A 5,569-nucleotide genomic window follows, 5' to 3' on the forward strand; every position below is an offset into this window, starting at 1 on the left:
ACAATGTTAATATTTCTAACCCCCGTGCATGTTGTGAGCACAGTGCGTAAATTACTTACATGGTACGGGGGGGGGGGGGGGGGGGGTGTCCATCCAGCAGAAATATATCCGGATACTACCTTCTCCTGACAGGATTTTAGAAAATAACTTATTTGCCACAATAAAGTTTCCCATGAGTGCTAAATCAGTAGGACTCATGACGCTCGGGCATGTTAAAGTAAGGTGAACATGTTTTCACAATTAATCACTGTTAATAATCACAAGGTCTACATATTGATGCTTGACACTGAGAAAAGCAATCCGTGACGCTAATGCGATGAAAAGACTGCTAAAACCATAACTGCTCACTGTTGTCACTTTGAGTACTTACATTCAATCCGCTGAATTCCACTTTTCACACTCCCCTTTGATGTCGGCAATGTAAACAAATAAACGAATGGCGACAGGATCACGTCCACGCGAGACTATCTAATTGTTAACAAAACAACTCACAACAGGGTGTACCTTCCTCTTTTGTTGTAGAACGAGGAAATCTACTGTCAAATGGTCACATTAGATTTATTTAAAAAAACACAATGACAAAACTGTCTATTTCCCGTGAGTGTTAGCGAGACGCCATCTTGTTTGGCGGGTGGGAACAAATTTGTTTTCCTAGCAATTATTTTTCAAAACTTTAAGCATAAGATGGCTGCGTCGTGTAAACTTTGCCATGGCCACCTCACTTTCCCCAAAAGCACTCGACGAAAGAATTCGCGACTTGGAGAAGAAAGCAGAGAACGGATGCGAGCAACTCGGAGTACCTCGGATGTGTCAGGTAAGACCGAGGGTATTTTATTGTAAATAACGTTTAAAGAAATATTGCGTTAATGACAGAAATCCGGATAGATTATAAAGTTTATCCCGCGAATGTATATTTTCGCTCGTATTATTTTCAAATGTTATCGTTAAATCTAAGTAAAATAGGCCTGAAAAATAAGTTTGTTTATATTCCATTTCAATAGATCGACATGGTATAGAATACACCAAGCTTGTATTTGTAAGTAACTATCTTAGTACTAACCACAAGTATTTATTTAAGTTTAAAGGGGCAGACTTTTGATTTTAGTGCTCCTGTTAATAGTTTGCAAATTTTAGCGTTGCAACTCGGTTAACACTTGTACAAAAGGTGTGTGTGTGTGTGTGTGGTGGGGGGGGGGGGGGGGGGGGATGAATTACGATCTGCATCAAAAAGATCCGCCATATGTAGTGGTTCACTCATGGGTTTACTGGGTATTGCAAGATGTATTTCACCAATTCAGATATATTTTAAAGAATGATAAAAATGATGGGCTTTTACAATGGCAACATTTCGGTGTAATTTATTAAATGCAATCCTGGATCATTAGTGAAATGAAATTGTTTACCCCCAAATTCGCTCAGAGGGGTCAGATGCGTTTCTGAACTATTTGAGGCAAACACTAAATTCATATAAGAAACTGTTAGCTCTGCGTAGGATACATTTACAATTTCATGTAATTTTTCAATAATTTAATACATACGTGTTGAGCATAATCATATATATATACCTGTTATATTTAACGTATTTGATTTAATCTTTTAGGCTGTTGTGAGAAAAATCTGGACACGACTGCTCCTGGAGGATCACCCTTGTCTATCGAAGGTATGTGCAAATGGATTTGAATAGCCGGTAAACTAAATCAGTTTAACATTACACCTGTGTGAAATTGCCATCAAACTGACCCCTTGATTTTACAATGCTTAATTGCTGCAAGGTTATGTCATGTGATATAACTAAACTTCTTTTATCATGATCTTTATGTCAGTTGTTCACTTACCGGTTGCATAACTTTGGCAAACAGGATGTACATAGAATTTGCACGAAATAACACAAAGGATGGTTAGCCTTTTTGGAAGTTATTTTAAATCATTTAACTACAAAATGGTAAACTTTCAGAACAATATATGTATTCAAAGTTATAAATCTGCAGTTTACTTGGTTGTATAATTTTCACTGACGATGGTTAATTTTAATAGACATTGTGTTGAATGCATGATTGAATGAAGTGCAAGAAAAATGACATTTATTTTTATTTCAGTAAAGCCGATGACGAGGACTCTATGAATATAGTAGTCAAAGAAACAAGTGACTATATCACGACCAAGGATGGTCAATAGGATCTTGTGAAGGTAATTTTCACTCACCTGCCTGTCATTATAAATAGTTAATGATTTAAATAATAGTGTAAAGACAGATTTATGGATGTTAACTTCAGTAACCAAGCCAGCATGGCATATATAAATACCTTTGCCTAACAGATGAACTAAAATGTGTGAAACATGCTGTATAGTACTTTAAACATTTATTTTCAGAAGCGCTTTGTAGAGTGTGGCGGAACAGGCGTGATGATCTCAGTAGACAAGAAACCGGAAAGAAAGTGTCACACAGAACAGCAGCAAAAAAACAAAAAGAATGAAATCCATAAGTATATCTATTCGAATAATAACATGTAACAATTCTTCTCATTACAATGTGTGACAGATTCTAAGTTCCGGAAATATACATTTAAAATGTTTATGGATTATTGCTTTTTACATTCTTAAGATATGTAACACATGATTCAGATCATAATTTCATAAATCATAACATAAGAATCAAGTCAGTTAATGGTGATATATAAACATGTTATTACACTTCAGTGACTTCATGTCACTTCAGAGCAACAGATTGTGTGTCCATAAGAAAATAGGATATGTCATTAAATGTGATAAACTGCTTAATTTGTGTTGGGGTGATTAATGAAGTAAATAATTTTTCACGACACTTCCTTTTTAATAATTTGCAATCCATCTTGGCATTATGGTTTATCTGTTGATTGATTTTTGTTTAATTTTCAGAAAATTGCACTGCGCATGAAAAGCCTGAAAACTATTGACTGGCCAGATCGACGAAAGGAAAGGGTTTCAACTATACTTACCTTGGAAATGACTTCACCAGTTGTGAGTGATGAAGAAGATGCCAATTCATTGCTCCCTTACCCCTTTACCTGGGAATCTAAACTCAAGATGTCTGCACTGGACTCAGCCACAATTTTCAACGCCACCACCAAAGCTAAGGCCAACATGAAGACCAGGATGCGGCATCCAACCACAATGACAGAGATATCCGCTCAAGGATGCCCAAGTGGGCTAGTAAATAGCTAATCGATCACATGAACGTAATTTTATCTGTGATCAATTAAATTTGAATTATTCTCAATGTAAAACTTTAATAGTTTTGATATTCTGATTTTATTTCAATTAATACAATTTTATTCAATCTTAATTTTTATCTATTTTCCAAGAGACCTTTATTTACTTTAAATACATTTTTTGTACTTTCAATGTAACCTAAGTTCTTTATTGCATTTTATTTCATTGTTGTATTGTATTGCATGGTGTGTGTTATTATATGTTTAGCATTGACTGACTGGGGTGTGTTTTTCTGTGTCAGCGTGAGGAGGTGCAGGAGGAGTCAAGGGATGCAACTGTTATAGCATGTTTTTAGAAATATTTTTGTCATAAGTGACAAATATTGATCTGTTATCTAGTGCTATATCTTTTTATTATTTATTAGATATATGTTTGATCCATATTTGTCTGAAAATAAAACAGTGAATCTTATTGTATCTTTTGTTTTTCTTTATGTATACGTGATGATTGTACACAAACTCCTTATATTGTCTTTGCCAACCAGGAGTAACAAGAATGTTATATGCAATGACACACATTGAATGACTCCTGTGAACCTGAGTAAATGAAATGCTGTGGAAAGTTTTCTGGCAACAGAAACTCTGCGGAAACCTGATGGAGTCTTGGTAACTGAAACTCTGCGGAAACCTGATGGAGTCTTGGTGCCTGAAACCCTGCGGAAACCTGATGGATCTCTAACTTAACTGAAACTCAACGGAAACTTGTTGGAGCATGGGTAACGGATACCGTGCGGAAACCCTTAGAAAGTGGGTAATTGACAGTTTCCGTCATTGCGGAAACTCAGTGTAAAAGAACGGAAACTCACTGGATTCTTGGTGGAAACTTAAGTTTCAGTCCACTTTCCATCAGGTTTCCGCACTGCGGAAACCAGGTTATTTTTGCCGTGGACAGTGAAAACATCTCAGTGGATTTGGAACATACATGTCAATTTTCATAGAGGAGCATCCTACTTTAATTGATTGAGGTAAACTGGGTACATCAAACGTAAGCAAGTAAGTATTTGTGGGTAGATATATTCCGTCCTTTTTAAAGCTGAATCGCTTAGCCTCGACCACTCCTTGCATACGCAGCTGACTAACAATGTCATCGGTTGACAGATCAGCAAGACACTTATCTCTGTCTCGGTCCTTTGCTAAAATTTAAAGATTTGTGAGCATAGCATTTTACAGAGATATTTGCGAATGAATTTGCTTCCAGAAGATTGGCCGCTTGTTCTCTCTTTAGACATTCTATGAGAATTGAACCAGATCGAGTTTTTGTAGCATTCTTGACAGTCCCAGCAATTCCTTGAATTGCTTTCTCTAGCAGAAAGGTAGAACAAGATGTCAACTTTTTCTCACTTGATTCAGCGACAATGAATCGAGGCCATGTGTTACGTTCAGAGTAACAGAGTCTGGTAATGATATCATCCTCATCATCAGTACCATCAATGTGATAACGTTTTTGCTTTTGGGGGTTTTGGTTTGCCATGGTAATAGATTTGTGTTTCATCCTCCTGGCTCCCCACCCTCCACGGAGTGTCAACAAGGACGATGTCTAATGCCTGTGGGCCTCCAGCAGGCGGCACCAAGGATACCAAGAGGATATGCTCAAGCAGTAGCATTAGAGATATGCACCACAAGATTGGCCCATGAGCCACCGCCCTCTGGTCATAAGACTCTAGGCAAAGTTCATGTAAACAAAATTATAGTTAAATAATATTACTTAAACCAAGGGCGCCAAGACCAAAATATAAACAATTCCACAGTTTGTGCAAATTTCAACATAAACTCCATGCACGGGGCTTGGCATGACCAGCCGATTGGTTGAACCGGGCCCATTCAACCACCTGTCTAGGCGAAGTCAGGGCCAATGTGGTGTATTGAGCAACAGGAACATGGTTGCAAGCTCCTATTGCCCTCAAACACCAGGATCCCCTCCTCCGCCGACACAGGGCCGCAACCCACGGCAAACGGGTTGGTGGACCAAATATCCCCCCGGGTCCACAGCGGGGGTGTCGACGAGCTCTTAGCGTTACCCAGCACCCACCACGAGGAGGTGGCTCGCCACGGGTGCCAATCATTCAATCAGACAACACTAAATGAGATACATGAACACCTCTTTCAACCTCAAAATAACAGCCTCTGGCCGAATACATGTCCAGGTAAAGTTTTGTCCCGTGACAAGTGTAAAACAAACTAATGCGCTGTTAGATCATTGGACAACCTGTTTTGTGGAGTCACGCCCATTGCCAACCTTCTGAACCTTGTTTTCTTTCAAAACAAAAATAAGTATGCACATCTTCATAAATATTTGGGGAGATTATGATGTATGCATCACA

The 5,569-nt window shown here is 38.2% G+C and overlaps 1 long non-coding RNA gene across 1 annotated transcript; it reads left to right on the plus strand.

Annotated features, from left to right (window-relative positions):
• Positions 1–1,622: 1,622 nt before the first annotated feature.
• On the plus strand, positions 1,623–2,729 carry LOC137281321 (uncharacterized). The gene is made up of 3 exons (XR_010956727.1): positions 1,623–1,660; positions 2,097–2,187; positions 2,371–2,729. It is a non-coding gene; the product is annotated as an uncharacterized lncRNA (long non-coding RNA).
• Positions 2,730–5,569: the final 2,840 nt, after the last annotated feature.

This window comes from Haliotis asinina, chromosome 4 (genome assembly GCF_037392515.1).
Source record: "Haliotis asinina isolate JCU_RB_2024 chromosome 4, JCU_Hal_asi_v2, whole genome shotgun sequence".
NCBI classification, from domain to species: domain Eukaryota; kingdom Metazoa; phylum Mollusca; class Gastropoda; order Lepetellida; family Haliotidae; genus Haliotis; species Haliotis asinina.